This window comes from Schistocerca gregaria, chromosome 11, assembly GCF_023897955.1.
Source record: "Schistocerca gregaria isolate iqSchGreg1 chromosome 11, iqSchGreg1.2, whole genome shotgun sequence".
Classification (NCBI taxonomy): domain Eukaryota; kingdom Metazoa; phylum Arthropoda; class Insecta; order Orthoptera; family Acrididae; genus Schistocerca; species Schistocerca gregaria.
In genome coordinates this window covers 28,504,060-28,521,306 of record NC_064930.1, presented here as the reverse complement: position 1 = coordinate 28,521,306, position 17,247 = coordinate 28,504,060, and the positions used below count along the sequence as shown (strand labels likewise).

At 39.0% G+C, this 17,247-nt stretch overlaps 1 protein-coding gene across 1 annotated transcript in view; it reads left to right on the top strand.

The window, feature by feature from the left end:
* LOC126295241 (zinc finger protein 492-like) overlaps positions 1-17,247 on the top strand; it is a 244,249-nt gene that overhangs the window by 176,264 nt on the left and 50,738 nt on the right. The gene's annotated exons all lie outside the window — the stretch shown is intronic.

Sequence of the window (17,247 nt, the reverse complement as noted above, 5' to 3'; positions counted from 1 at the left end):
TGGGATTTCATTACTAAAATAATATTTTCGTATTATATACTTGTGAATACATACAAATTCAGATTTCTGTATCAGTTCATCCCACAAATCCAAAATGATGATAATAACAAAATATGTTGTCAGTGCTAGATTTTTAGCAAGTGAAAAAATTAAGTTCAAGGAAGTTAATACAATACACCTTAGATGAAACATAGAATTTTGTCTTCGTCTGATCTTGTACATAATATCCATAATATTTGACTCAGTCCAATCCAATGAAATATTATGAAGCCAGTAATGGGGACAAATATGTTTATTGTTGTGTGGACTGACAGCTGTGCTCAGAATCCCCCAACAATGATTTTTTGTTTCTGTACAGTTATGTTTCCCCAGCCATTCCACACACAATCTTCTTATAAGAAACAGAAATTAAGTTGTTATATAGTGTACCAGTTACATTGAGGTTTTAGTAGTGTGTCACAATCACACGGAAAAAGATTGGTATTTCTGGCAGTGGATTGCTTTCTCTGTGACCAGTAGGTTTTTGACCCATAATGCAATTGTCAGTGCATTGTGCACCTTGCTATACTCAAGTATTTCGTTCATTATTATTTCCTTCAATGCATTTAACACTAAAATTATTATATTGAGAATCACCATGTGACTTACTGACAAGTTCTTCATCTTTCAGACCACTTATTCCACTGTCAACGATACTGAGAATTTTTCTCGTCACTATTAACATGACGATTGCATTTAAACAAAAATGCCTGTCCTCTTCCTCATGTCCATTGAGAGCCTCCCTCCATTCATTAGAGTAGTAATGAAATTAATGACCTGTTGCACGAATTTTTAACACACTGTGTTAAGGTAATGGCTCGCAAGGTGCCATAAGAACAGTGTATTACTCACACCATGTAAAACAGATTTTAGCCCTGGAACTACTGTCAAACAAAATTATAGGTGTATGACAGGAACTGGCAAATAATAAAGTTCCATTCTATTGAGCACTGGGCTATTGTTATATTTGCTCTAAAAGTTACCACCAACTAAAATAAAACAATGGTAATGATATTTGTTAAAATTAAAGGAAGTCATACTCAGGGAGTTATATTAGGAGCTGAGGCACTGCAGGTAGTATGTAAATTTTGCTATTTGGCTGTTTGAGTAACTAATATGTGGACTATTATCTTGTACAGAAATGAAACATGGATGATGCACCGCTCAGAGAAAATGAGAATAGAAACCTTAGAAATGTCATGCTACAGAAGAATGTTGAAAGTTCGGTAAGTACCTATAACAACCAATAAGGAGGTATTGAATCGAGCTGTGGTGCCACTATCTGTCTAATGGAAGAGTCTGTTGTTAGGACACATCCTGGTGCATCAAGAAATAAGCTCTTTGGAAAAGGCAAAAAGGATTGTTGGTAAAATTACATATGGAGACCAAGGCTCGAATCGAGTTGGTAGGTTTACATGACTGTAAGTTACAGTGGTCAGTGGCACCTCCCGGACTTAGGCAAAATAGCCTAGCATGGAGAGCAGCACCAAAACAGTCTTTGGACTGAAGACTGCAGCAATAACAAAGGGAACATCCAAACTAGAGTCTCCAAATTACGCTACAGTGCAGCTCATTGTTACAGTTTTGACATTATAAGTTCATATTTATGATTTCTGCAATCTTCATTAGCTGTGTCGAATATTCTGGTGAATGCACCACATAAAATTTGTGAGTGGATAGTACATTTTTTTCTGTTTATAAGATAAATTCCTAGTATGAACAGAGAGCACTCGTTTGTTTCCTGTTACAAACAAAGTACTTTTTAAAGCAGAATTTGGGGTGCCCATTCAATACAGTGTTCCCGGATTAATATAGTGTCGTATTTGTTTTACTTATATGTATTAACAAGAAGAGTAAAATGCAAAGAACAGCTAGTACGCAGCAGAAACTCAGTTTTGCTGTCATTTGGCGTTATCAGATGGATTGGTGCAGGTGACACAATATAACTCTGTTCTTAACATGAACATAATGTGAAGACCATGCAGGGGTTAGGCCTTACACATGTTCCCACTGACCAACTGCTGCCTACAAGGCAGTATGAGGAGCAATCTGTGTTCTATGATGATGTGACATGTGACCAGTATGTCATCAGAACCTCATGCAATTATTGCCAGAAGATAAATAATGATGCTGGTGCTGCTTGTTTATTCAAGCAGCTTCCTCATTTGGTCCCATGAGGCTCATTAGACCTCCTTCCAATCCTCAATACCATGAAACATGATTGTTCTAGATGCTGTAATTTGCATTTTTTTAAATATGTAGTTTGTATGTTAAGTCTCCATTCATTTCCTTTTATATAAAGAATTATTCACTTGAGAAATTTGCCAATTTACAATTTTCTTGAAACTGTGTTGCTCTCCAATTTGCCTCCATATCATAACGTGTAGATTCTAGAACTGCTTGACGTACTCAGATGGTTGATGTTGGTTACTCATGCTTCTGATAGATAACGGCTGCTGCTACTTGCGAGCATCAGCAAGTACACATTTCTGTGTGCCACCAGCAGTCACTTAAAAATATCAACCATTTGCACCAAGGTAATACTGTGGAATTTTCATTGCATGATTCAGTGGCTGCCCTAGAAATCTTGAATTTCTCTGACGAAAACAGTGAAACAAAGAAAGTGATATTTGATGAAGATAAACAAATAAATTTTTGGCATCCAAGGGTACTTTGAAAAGTGTGCCAAAATATAATTGGACCCCATTGTTGGTTGTAGTGTTTACTGAAGTAGGTAAAGTAAAGAAAATAACCTGTACAAGAAGGGGCCACTCGCTGCCACTGATCAGTTCTAATTTACCTGTACATAAGTGAGATAGTCTTTTCTCAGTGACACAAATTTAATTCTAAACCTTTTACACTTAAGAAAATGCAAATGCCGGTGAAAGCTAAGTTCAACTCAGGGAGAAAAATGCACTAACAAGGTAGAGACTTTAGGATTGTAACTAATATGTAGTAAAAGTCTACATTGATTATTTCCTCAGACTGGGAAGCTACTACTCAAGTAATCATGCTAGGAGTTTTCATTTAAATGAAGAGCTAATTGTGTGCAAGAAATGAATTCTTTTTCAGGAAAATTGCTCCCAATTAAATGTCAATGAAAGTGTTTTAGCACTTGTGAAAAATGTAACACTTGAAAGAATAGCAGGAGAATACCAAATCACACACGATGTGTAGAAGAGTATGTGCCTAAAATGTTATTTAAACAGAACAGCTGAGCTGTGATTATCTGTAGGAAACCTAGGACTTTGGAAATGCATTTTCTGTCTTTTACATTGCCTTCTTCACCCAGTAAATAGTAGACCCTTGCTGAAAGTAATTTTAGCCATCCAAAACAAAAGGGGATACCACATTAACAAGCAACACAAGTTGCAGAATTGTGACGCAGGTTTTAAGGGTGAACACATTACATATTTCCTCAAACTGGAAAATCACTATTGCAGGTCCCAGGCTACGAAATTTCATCTAAATGAAGAACTGATTTAGGAAAATGTGCTCTCTCTTGCAGAAAATACACTTTCTTCTTGAAATGAAAGTATAACAGCATAAAAGAAAATAATAAAACTCAACTGAATGACACAGAAACCATGTGAGAGATGACGTTTGTGTGCAAGAATGCCCTATATTATAACATCCATACACCACTATCAGTTACGTGACATCATAAACCTAACAGTTGGGAAACAAGGCAGCCATTTCCTCACACGGACATATGTTCTAGAGCTGGTGGTGACTGGAAAGACTTGGCAAGCAGTTAGTGAAACCTTCCTGTTTACAGTAGTCCTTTATGCATTTTTATACAGAGAGAGAATTGCAGCAGGCATGAGGCTGTTGTCCCTCAATGATGTTGGCGGCTGCTGACACACCGGATGCTGAAGTTAGCAACTGCTGGCTCACTCAGAAGACATGACAGGCCAGGGCAGGCCAGGCCAGGCCAGGACAGCACAACACATCTAAGTACAAATTAGCAGTGGTCGTTGCTGGCATCAGAAAAGCTGTCACTGAAGTGTATCAGACTTTCCTTCTGGTAGCCTCTCTATCTTATAGTCACCCAGGTCACACTATGACAATCAAGGTCTTCATAAACTCGTATCCAGCAGCAGATACCCTTAGCTCAGATTCGAAGCACCAAGTTGTCAGCACAAAGTCCCAGGTCAGGAAGGGGATGCCTGCACATATTGGAGACAAAGTTCTTGGAACGTTGCGTAGCCAGATCCTGTGGGAGCCTAGCTAGAACTTTAATATTGCCCAGCTTCACCCTTCAGAGGTTTTGGCTAGCTTCATTCACTTCATTGCCTCATTAGTTTCCTGAAGTGCTCTTTCAGTCTGAATACACTTCCTTCTGTGAAGGCAGAAGCTGAAGCTGACACTTGCTTCCTTCTGTATGATGTCATTTTACGAATAGATGCAGGAGCAGTTCACCACACATAACAAAATCGTGATGCACAACAGTGTCAAAAGCTTTCCCAAAGTCTACAAATGGTATGAACGTAGGTTTCAGTTTCTTAACTTGTCTTCAAAGAGAAGTCGTTGCGTCAGTATTGCATTGCATATTCCTAATTTCTTCATAACCCAAGCAGGTCTCCGCCAGGGACAGCTACTAGATTTCCCATTCTTCTGTAAACATTTTGTGTCAGTATTTTGCAACCACAACTTATTAAGATGATAGTTGAGTAATATTCACACTTCCCAGCACCTGCTTCTTTTTAATTTGAATTATTACATTCTTCGTGAAGTCTGAGAGTATATCCCCCATTTCATATATCTTGCGCACCAGGTATAATAGTTTTGTCACTTCTACTCCTCGAAGAGTATCAGTAGTTTAAGGGAAAGTCATCTATTACAGGGGCCTGGTTTGGAAATAGGTCTGTCAGTGCTCTGACAAATTCTGCCTGCCCTCTCATCTTCATCTTTTTCCTCTTTCCTTTATATATTGCTGCCTTAAAGATAATTTGTTGTATACCTTCTCTAAACACTCCTTTCACCTTTCCATTCTTTGCTTAGTACGCGTTTCTTGTCTGATCTTCATACAAGTGCTTCTGGTCTCTCCAAAGGCCCCATAATTTTCCTGTAGGCAGTATCTATCTCCCCTTGGTGATTTCTCCTCTAGCCATTCCTGCTTAGTTGTTCTTCACTTACTGTCAATCTCATTTATTAGGTAGGTGTCTGTAATCCTATTTGCCTGCTTCACTTGCATTTTTATATTCTCCTTTCCTCACATAAATTCAATATTTCCCATGAAATCCTACGATTTGATTCTCTGCTGCCTTCACAATTTCATGTCTTAAAGCCATCCATTCGTTTTCTATTACATTTCCACTATTTCAGTCAGTCGCTGCCTAATTCTCCCTCTGAAATTATTAACAACCTCTGATTCTTTGTACTTACCCATCTCCTATCTCCTTAATTTCTTACATTTCTGCAATTTTTGTTTCAATCTACAATTCATAACAAATAAATTCAGATTACAGCCGACATCTGCCCCCCTAGAAATGTCTTGTCATTTAAAATCTGGTTCCAAAATCTTTCTTATAATTATGTAATCAGTCTGAAATATCCCAGTGTCTCTAGGTCTCTTCCACAAATAAGCCTTCCTTGATGATTCTTGAACATATGTTACTGATGATAAGTAACATTCTGTGTCAAGTTTTGCCTATCGCCTTCCTTTTTCACTCCTTTTCCCCAGAACATATCCTCCTACTATTTTTCCTTCTTTTCCTCTAACCTACTACTGAATTCCAATCCAATCCGCCATCACAATTAAATTTTCCTCTTTCTTAACTGTCTGAATAATTTTTCTCATACACATCCCCTTCTTTTCCTCTAACCTGCTACTGAATTCCAGTCCACAATCACAATTAAATTTTCATCTTTCTTGACTGTCTGAATAATTTATCTCATACCCATTCCCTTGATCTTTTCATCATCTGATGTGTTAATGCATTACTTCTATTTGGTGTTGTGTTTATAATCAAGTGGTAACATGACCAGAAGTCCTATTCTTCCTGTCACCAGACTTTACTAATTGTCATTATATCTAATTTATTTATTTCCCTTTCCAAATTTTCTAACCTACTTCCGTGATTAAGGGATGGCATAATCATTTAACCATAAGTAGAGCTGCATCCGTTCGGAAAAGTGATGACTGTAGTTCCATCTTGCTTTCAACCACTTTCACTTCCAGCTAATAAGGACCATGTTGATTGGCATTACAAGACCATATCAGTCAACTTTCAGACGGTTACCCCTTGAAACTACTGAAAAGGCTGCTGCCCCTCTTCAGGAACCACACATTTTTCTGACTTCACCACAGGTGTCCCTGCATTGTGGTTGCACCTACGATTCCCCTATCTTTATCACTGAGATAACGTTCCTTACAAATTATTGATGTCTTCATTATACTAGCATTCAGTAATAATTGTAGTCTGTGATTCACTGGTTTGGTCGATGTGAAAAAGTATAGTTCTGCCTGGAACTCTTGCAAGGCAACACTTGGCTGACTGCCATCGATAGATATATATTATATAATGAAATTGACCGATTCACAACTAATCTAGACAGCAGTAGGTGCTGGTATCCAGAATGATCATGCAATTTTCCTTGACTTCCAGAAGTGGTTTTATACAGTCATTACCTAATAAACTATATATGAGCAAACACAATATCAGATTAGCTGTGTAACTGAATTGAGAAGTTTCTAGTAATTAGAACACAAGAAGTCATTCTGAATTAAGCGGAATTTTTAGATGTAGTAGTAACTTCGGACATACCTCAAAGGGTGTTATATGACTATTACTTTTCACAATGTACACTCTAAGATTGAAAGGAAACAATGCACAATGAAGAAATTATCCAAATGGGACAGATATCAGTACATGTGATATTAATACACAGGCAAAGAAATCATTACCCTTTCAGAAAAATTGGATGATTTATTCACGAGAAAGTGCTTCACAAATTGAGCAATTCAATAATGGATTGGTCCACGTATGCCTCTTATGCAAGCAGTTATTGGGCATGGCACAGATTTCTAGAGTTCTGGGCTCCTCCTGAGAGATATTGTGCAATGTTCTGTTCCATTAGTGCTTTAGATCGTCAAAATCCTGAGCTTGCTATAGGGCCCTATCCATAATCGTTCAAATGTTTTCAGCTAGGGAGAATCCAGTGCCCTTGGTACCCAACGTATGTTTTGGCAGTAGTAACTCTCGCCGTGTATGGGTGGGTATTATCTTGCTGAAATGTAAGTCTAGGATGGGTTACCATGAAGAGCAACAAAATGAAACATTGAATACCGACATACTGCTGTGCTGTAAGGGTGCTGCGGATAACAACTATAGGAGTGCTGCTACGAAATGTAATGGCAGCCCAGTCCATCACTGCTGCATTCAGCAGAATAAAACCCCTGATGAGGGTCACAAGATAACTGTTGCACTCTGTTCCAGGAGTAATAACTTTATAACACAGCTCTGTGAAATTGAGATATACAACTGCTTTGGAAACAGCAGCACAAGATGACCTTCCCATCCTGCTATACTGAAGCTGCAGTCAGCAGTTGCTCTTCCCCATGCCAAGTCACCATGCACACAGAGATAATGGCACATGCCAAAATGCTGCATATTGGGAATTTAGTTGGCTCTTACGAAAAACACATACATTGTATTGACAGACTCCATGGAAAATCTTTTCGTGTTATGAGTTGTTGCTGAGAAAGTAGCTAACCGCGAGACTTTGTGCTATCAGAGTCAGAACATAACGTTTTCAGAATTGGAAGTTCTTTGATATGCACTGCTTCTTCTAGCAAAAAAATCAGCATGGATATGCAGTTTGTAGGAGGACACAGCTGAAACATTTTTTTTCTTTCCATGGTATTAAAGCAACTGGACAGAAATGAACGTATTTGCACTTGTGAAGCACGCCATACTAGTTGCCAGGGTCAACATTATTGTGTGACATCAATACATACTCTACTTTACTAATAATAGTGGACATGCTACACAGTTTTGATTTTGTGGCAGTATCTAAGGATGAATCGATTTCCACTCCCTCCCACCGCTAATAAATGCTCTGTTAATAAAGAAATATGTCAAATTCCTCACATGTTGACTTATAAATCGCAAATAATCAGTGTCAGTACCACAGTTTGGTAGCCTGCATCAGCCCTCCTTAGTATGTGTACATCTAAAAGTCTCAATTACATTTCATAATTGCCCAGTAAAACAAGACCTAATCAATTTGCGTTTTTTATGTCCTTAATCCACAATCAAATATTTATTATATGTTTATTTGTATGTACACTGCTATTCTGTGAAACTAAGCACCTGTGAAGGGGTGCAATTTAGCTGCATCCTTGACCTCTGGTACTTACATCCTCTTGTATTTTAATTAGGCATACTGTCTTCCCTTGATTACTGGCTAGAACTTTTGTTTGTTTGTTGGTTCCTATGATTGCTGCGTGGTGGCATAAAACCATAGGGAAATCCTCATATTCATTAATTTAGATTTATAGTGTAGTTCCAAGAGGCAACGTAGCATGTGAATCCCTCATGCAGTGTGTCCAAATTAAAGACGCTATAGGGGTAGAAAAACGGTTCATTACACACTCGGCTTCCCAGTTTTAGGTACTGTTGAATGTCATCTAAGTACCCACTTCCTCCATTCAATATACATACATGTAGATCATTGCAAACAGTCAACTTCTGAGGCTTTTTTGACAGGTTATTGCACAAGAAAAGCAAATATTCTCTTAAAAGTTATTTATTTATTTCTACATATTCATTTACACACCAAAAACAACCCTCTCTTTGTTTGTTTAGTGCAGTTTTAGTAACTGTAGCTTAATTTTTAAACTGTCATTGAAATCTACAATAGAATCTAATTCTTTTTCCCCTCTTGTAATTTGACAAATACAAGGGAGGTATATGCTTAGACTGTAATACAAATCTAATTTTTTTCATGTAAAATATGTGCTTTATGGCTTTAATGATTATTTCTGACACTTCCTCCAACTCTTCTTGAGCATTCAGTGAATTTAACTCCCTGCATTAATAATATTGTTATAACACTCTGTATCGTCCTGGTTGTAAGCTACCACTTCCTGTTAGGGCTTGTTGCTGGATTGTGTGAAATTTTGTTTTAAAACCGGGAAATCAGCTTCTGAGACTTGCGAACTATTGAAAATAGCTTTTGGAGATAATTGTATGAGCCAGTCAAATGGTTTTGTCTGGTTCAACAGATTTAAAATTGGCCGTGAATCACTTGAAGGTGAACGACACTCTGGCTATCCTGCCACCTCAAACTTGAATGAAAATGTGCAAGTTCGCAAATTAGTGTAAGTAGTATAAGAGACAGAGCTGTGGAAGGAGTCTGGAGACCCGTATGAACATTAGCAAGACATTGATTGCTAACAACAGATATGATAAACAAACACAGACAAACAAAGTAGCACACCACTGTATGTCATTATTCATACTCAGAATTAAACTTAACTGCTGCCTTCTAGTAAATGTAATATGTTCGTGATACTGATTATGGATAGGTATCTGTAACAGAGAGGTTGTCATAGGGGTTTATCAGTTATGTCATACATACAGCTTATTGATATGGTAGTGATATGCCTTTCTTGCCAAGCTGATGGTGTCGAAGGTGTGGCTCACACAGCCTGTCCTACAATGATACCCTAGCTGCAGCTGCTTAGAATTTAGTAAACATGTGTAGTATGTATAAAATGATATTTACTATCCAGTAGCGCGACATACCTGGTGAATTTATAAGTATGTAAGCATCCTGCACGCACATGACAGCGATTAAGTGCCATTGGTATTAGACTCAAACTCTGTGCCCAGTAAATGCATGGTATTCAGCACCAAACAACAACAGCCTGACAAAAAATTAGATACTGTATGTTAGCAATAGTACTTCCAGTAAGCATTATTTTTATTTCTGTTTGTTTAAGAATTCGACATTGGACATATACATGTTACAGTGGTTCATGTTCTAAAAATTGGCATTCAGAAAGTATATTAAACAGAAATTCACTGTGACTTATCATCGTTATTATTACTCACTGAGTGTGCAAGAACAAAACACACACACTGCCTGTAAATCACCGTGCCATATTGAAACCTGCGATCTCCGTCTTACTAACTTATTTTTATCTGCAATGGGAGGTGATCAAACAGAATTTTTCTATGTATTGAGATACGTATGTTTTAGTGCAGGTGGCCATGGACACAATGTCGCAGTAGCTCCTAGTCACCGCCATTTCACAACGTTACTGTAATGCAATTGATTACTTCTTCTGTTTCCTTGACATCATTCAATTGTGTAGGCAATCTAGATTAATGTAGATGTAAAATCTTTAGCAGGTGATATCGCTAATTTTAATTTTATTTTGAAGAACATATGACTTCCAAAACAGCTTCTTAATGTCTTGATCTACTCAGCTTCCACAGGTCAGACATACATTGCCTCATGAGCAGAATTAAAGTGGTAAGCACAAATCGCATTGTAGAAAGTCCGTTGCATGCTCACCGAGAGCATTCAGTTTGAGACAGGCTCTTCGAAGGGGGCAGGTTGACAGTTAAAGATACTGGCAGGAGATGTGGCGAGGTATCTACTACTGCAAAGAGGTGATGGAGGAATTATGTTGAATAATGCACTACCAACAGAATTCCTCGCTCAAGGAGGAGGAGGCTGAACACAAACCAGAAGTAAAAGAGTCTGTTTGTAATGCTCTGCAACTTTCATTGGTAAAAGTGAAGCTGCTTTTATGAGAGACCAACTTCTTCAGTAGTGGTGAAACACATGGCTGAAGGCTGACGAAAGATGGACTGCACACGAATATTCGCTGTGAAACAGGAAATCAACGAGGAAAATATTGTATATTGCCTGGCATTGACAGAGCTCCATCTGAATGTGCTGTGGGAAAATGCAGTTTTAACTAATGAAAAGGTGTTCCCACAAACAAGGATGGTCCAGGAGTGGCTTGTATATCACCAGGGACAAGACACCGTGAAGAATATGTAGCAATGACAAGAAGTCGGTAGTTATCAGTTTTCCGCCCAGCTGTATTTCTTCAAGAGGAGCAGGAGAACTTCAGAGACTTGAGGGAAATCCTGATTGTGTGCAGTACACTCATAGTGTGGAGAATGTGATGCTGCTTAGTGAGTACAGAAAGGGCGTTCTTGGACAGAGTAGGTCATCGGTTTTGACATCAATGACATCATGTGCTTTATCTGCTCCCACCCTGTATGACAAGAGCCAATTGTCCTATCTATAAAATGGGAGGAAATTCAAATTTCTGTGGGAAATTCAAAACAAGTAGCCCAACTCCGCTAGCGTATTTCCTCTCACTCTTGTAGCCGTGAGCTGTTGTCTTTAGTATAAATTAGCAGGAAATTCAAAAGTTTCAGGTAGTGCACTGTCATAATGGCTGAATTGGAATACTGGGTCAGGCTCCATGACGTCAGAATCCCAGACTTGTAATACTGTGACATTCTCTACAACATCAGATTTCCTGAGAGAAAAGGTGTTTGTGCAGGTCCAGATTTGTCTGCAATCAGATGATGTCACTCTGCTGACCTCCTTGACATTTTTCTGCAAGCTAATATTCACTCAGAGATGTATGGTCACTGCATACTGCTTCACAGCACACATCATACGACATTGTTAGCCTGCGTCTTCTCCAAGTTTAGATCTTTCCACTTTATGTCTTTGACACGACACCACGAGGGAAAAAGATATCTCCAGATAGCTACCGACCCTGGGAGCAGTCAGCATGCACCAGCCACTTCAGGAATGCTGGATCTGGTACCGAATCTGTAGCCTGGAACAACATGATAATTTCACATCACTTAAAAATACATTGAAATAATTTTGAAAGCATCAAATATATATCAACGAAAACGTGTACCTATAGAAGTGTAAAGGTGCCCTGCCCCCCCTCCAGCTGTAGTCTTATGCTTGCTACGACGAACTTTGTACTGACAACGTTGAAACTTGCTTTGATGTCAGCCAATATACTACATTATAATTAATTTTCCATTTAAATCGGAGAATTTTCACAACACAGATTCCCTCCCCCCGCCCTTCCCCACCCTTCACCACTTAGGTTTGGACATATACAATGCTGCTGTTGTTGTTGTTGTTGTTGTTGTTGTTGTTGTGGTCTTCAGTCCTGAGACTGGTTTGATGCAGCTCTCCATGCTACTCTATCCTGTGCGAGTTTCTTCATATCCCAGTACCAACTACAACCTACATCCTTCTGAATCTGCTTAGTGTATTCATCTCTACGATTTTTACCCTCTACGCTGACCTCCAATACTAAATTGGTGACCCCTTGTTGCCTCAGAACATATCCTACCAACCGATCCCTTCTTCTGGTCAAGTTGTGCCACAAACTTCTCTTCTCCCCTATCCTATTCAATACTTCCTCATTAGTTATGTGATCTACCCATCAGCATTCTTCTGTAGCACCACATTTCAAAAGCTTCTATTCTCTTCTTGTCCAAACTATTTATCATCCATGTTTCACTTCCATACGTGGCCACACTCCATACAAATACTTTCAGAAACAACTTCCTGACATTTAAATCAATACTCAGTGTTAACAAATTTCTCTTCTTCTGAAACGCTTTCCTTGCCATTGCAGTCTACATTTTATATCCTCTCTACTTCGACCATCATCAGTTATTTTGCTCCCCAAATAGCAAAACTCCTTTACTACTTTAAGTGTCTAATTTCCTAATCTAATTCCCTCAGCATCACCCGACTTAATTCGACTACATTCCATTATCCTCGTTTTGCTTTTGTTGATGTTCATCTTATATCCTCCTTTCAAGACACTGTCTATTCCATTCAACTGCTCTTCCAAGTCCTTTGCTGTCTCTGACAGAATTACAATGTCATCGATGAACCTCAAAGTTTTTATTTTTTCTCCATTGACTTTAATACCTACTCCGAAATTTTGTTTTGTTTCCTTTACTGCTTGCTCAATATATAGATTGAATAACATCAGGTATAGGCTACAACCCTGTCTCACTCCCTTCCCAACCACTGCTTCCCTTTCATGACCCTCGACTCTTATAACTGCCATCTGGTTTCTGTACAAATTGTAAACAGCCTTTCGCTCCCTGTATTTTACCCCCGCCACCTTTAGAATTTGAAAGAGAGTATTCCAGTCAACATTGTCAAAAGCTTTCTCTAAGTCTACAAATGCTAGAAACGTAGGTTTGCCTTTCCTTAATCTTTCTCCTAGGATAAGGCGTAAGGTCAGTATTGCCTCACGTGTTCCAGTATTTCTATGGAATCCAAACTGATCTTCCCCGAGGTCGGCTTCTACTAGTTTTTCCATTCGTCTGTAAAGATTTCGTCTTAGTGTTTTATAGCTGTGGGTTATTAAACTGATGGTTGGGTAATTTTCACATCTGTCAACACATGTTTTCTTTGGGATTGGAATTATTATATTCTTCTTGAAGTCTGAGGGTATTTCCCGTGACTCATACATCTTGCTCACCAGATGGTAGAGTTTTGTCAGGACTGGCTCTCCCAAGGCCGTCAATAGTTCTAATGGAATGTTGTCTACTCCGGGGGCCTTGTTTCGACTCAGGTCTTTCAGTGCTCTGTCAAACTCTTCACGCAGTATCGTATCTCCCATTTCATCTTCATCTACATCCTCTTCCATTTCCATAATATTGTCCTCAAGTACATCGCCCTTGTATAGACCCTCTATATACTCCTTCCCCCTTTCTGCTTTCCCTTTTTTTGCTTAGAACTGGGTTTCCATCTGAGCTCTTGATGTTCATACAAGTGGTTCTCTTATCTCCAAAGGTCTCTTTAATTTTCCTGTAGGTAGTATCTGTCTTACCCCAAGTGAGATAAGCCTCTACATCCTTACATTTGTCCTCTAGCCATCCCTGCTTAGCCATTTTGCATTTCCTGTCGATCTCATTTTTGAGACTTTGTATTTATATTTTCTCCTTTCATCAATTAAATTCAATATTTCTTCTGTTACCCAATGATTTCTACTAGCCCACGTCTTTTTACCTACTTGTTCCTCTGCTGCCTTCACTACTTCATCCCTCAAAGCTACCCATTCTTCTTCTACTGTATTTCTTTCCCCCATTCCTGTCAATTGTTCCCTTATACTCTCCCTGAAACTCTGTACAACCTCTGGTTTAGTCAATTTATCCAGGTCCCATTTCCTTAAATTTCCACCTTTTTGCAGTTTCTTCAGTTTTAATCTACAGTTCATAACCAATAGATTGTGGTCAGAGTCTACATCAGCCCCTGGAAATGTCTTACAATTTAAAACCTGGTTCCTAAATCTCTGTCTTGCCATTATGTATTCTATCTGATACCTTTTAGTATCACCAGGGTTCTTCCATGTATACAACCTTCTTTCATGATTCTTAAACCAAGTGTTAGCTATGATTAAGTTGTGCTCTGTGCAAAATTCTACCAGGCGGCTTCCTCTTTCAGTTCTTAGCCGCAATCCATATTCACCTACTACGTTTCCTTCTCTCCCTTTTCCTACACTCGAATTCCAGTCACCCATTACTATTAAATTTTCGTCTCCCTTCACTATCTGAACAATTTCTTTTATTTCATCGTACATTTCTTCAATTTCTTCATCATCTGCAGAGCTAGTTGGCATATAAACTTGTACTACTGTAGTAGGTGTGGGCTTCGTATCTATCTTGGCCACAATAATGCGTTCACTATGCTGTTTGTAGTAGCTTACCCGCATTCCTATTTTCCTATTCATTTTTAAACCTACTCCTGCATTACCCCTATTCGATTTTGTGTTTATAACCCTGTAGTCACCTGACCAGAAGTCTTGTTCCTCCTTCCACCGAACTTCACTAATTCCCACTATGTCTAACTTTAACATATCCATTTCCCTTTTTAAATTTTCTAACCTACCTGCCCGATTAAGGGATCTGACATTCCGCGCTCTGATCCGTAGAACGCCAGCTTTCTTTCTCCTGATAACGACATCCTCTTGAGTAGTCCCCGCCCAGAGATCCGAATGGGGGACAATTTTACCTCCGGAATATTTTACCCAAGAGGACGCCATCATCTTTTAATCATACAGTAGAGCTGCATGCCCTCCGGAAAAATTACGGCTCTAGTTTCCTCTTGCTTTCAGCCGTACATATACAATGAGGAGTCAAATGTCGTTCCCGAGCTAGCAAACGACATATGGTACCAATCATGTAGCTGAATTCCATATCTAAGGCTCCCACCTCACTATTTGTTTTACAGTGCTTAAGTGCCATTGGTCATCTCCATAGGATATGTAAAGGGTGACAGCTGACATACATACACGAAGTCATTGAATTTTAACGTCAATTTTATGATTAAATCAACAGTTAACGTATCAAAATCAATTAAATTTCCACTTAAATCAGTGTTAACCCTCTTTCCAGCTGTAGTCCAACGCTTTTAAAACGACAATACAGAATTTTGCTTTGATAACAATGATTTGCATTATCCGCGACCGCTATGGTCGCATTTTCGAATCCTGTCTCGGGCATGGATGTGTGTGATGTCCTTGGGTTAGTTAGGTTTAAGTAGTTCTAAGTTCTAGGGGACTGATGACCACAGCACTTAAGTCTCATAGTGCTCAGAACCATTTGAACCTTTGAATTATCACGTTAAGGTGTACATAGGTTTTGAGTCATTCATACAGGATGCATAATAGCACCTAAAAGTTCCAGTAAAGTTAGAGGAATGGCATCTACTGCATTTTGGGTCTCGTGGACGAACAGAGTGACCTGCGTTCTACACACAATCAACGTTTATGAAATGCATACTTTTATTCTATCTCTAGAAAGGATATGTTCCGAAACATGGCAGCCAACTACCAGAAGCGATATAGATCTTTAATTATGGGCATGAACTCGGTGACAGTTCTTGAATATATAGCAATGCCTACATAAGTATGTTTGGTCACATCTTTTCCGACCCAATACAATGTCTGGGTTCTGTGTTACATGTAATAGACAACGTCTTGATAGACTGAAAGCCCCTGAAATGTGCAATTTATGGTCCAGTAGACTATTTAGTAGTGCTGCTCCCGTGGTCTACAGGTAGAATCTTTAATTAGTAATCAAAAGTCCTCGGTTCGAATCTGCTTAAATTTTGAAGTCACCCTCGTTTTGCCAAAGGCCTTGTCGAAGAGGATGGAGGAGTGGACAGAGGTTCAGAGCACTCTCTTGTCCTAGGGGTGGGAAACTGCCCCTAAAGGTGGAAGAATCAGTAGTGATCAATGGCATGAGGATGCAGAAAGCAATGGAAACCACTACATTAAAGACATGTGCATGTATCCACAGGACACGTGCCCTGTAAATGAAAATTGTAATGTTGATCTCTCCAATGGCAAAAGATCCTTGAATAGACCCCCATTTGGATCTCTGGGAGGGGACTCCCAAGGAGGAAGTGACAATGAGAAAAGGATTCTACAATCAACGGATAACGTTCTAGGAATTGCGGTGTGGAATGTCAGAAGCTTGAATGTGATAGGAAACTAGAAGATCTGAAAAGGGAAATGCAAAGGCTCAATCAAGATATAGTAGGGGTCAGTGAAGTGAAATTGAAAGAAGACGACGATTTATGGTCAGACGAGTATAGGGTAATATCAACATCAGCAGAAAATGGTATAACAGGAGTTATGAATAGGAAGGTATGGCAGGGACTGTGTTACCATCAACAGTTCAGTGATAGGGTAGTTCTTATCAGAATCGACAGCAAACCAACACTGGCAATGATAGTTCAGGTATATATGCCGATGTCGCAAGCTGTAGATGATGTGATAGAGAAAGTATATGAGGATATTGAGAGGGGCATACAGTATGTAAAAGAAGATGAAAATCTAGTACTCATGGTGGACTGTAATGCAGTTTTAGGGGAAGGAGTAGAAAAAAAGATTACAGGAAAATATGGACTTGGGACAAGGAATAAGAGAGGAGAAAGACTAATTGACTTCTGTAACAAGTTTCAGCTAGTAATAGTGAACACTCTGTTCAAGAAACACAAGAGGAGGAGGCATCCTTGGAAAAGGCCAGATGATACGGGAATATTTCAGTTCGATTACATCATGGTCAGACAGAGATTCCGAAATCAGGTACTGGATGTAAGGATCACAAGGAGCAGATATAGACTCAGATCACAATATAGAAGTAATGAAGAGTAGGCTGAAGTTTAAGA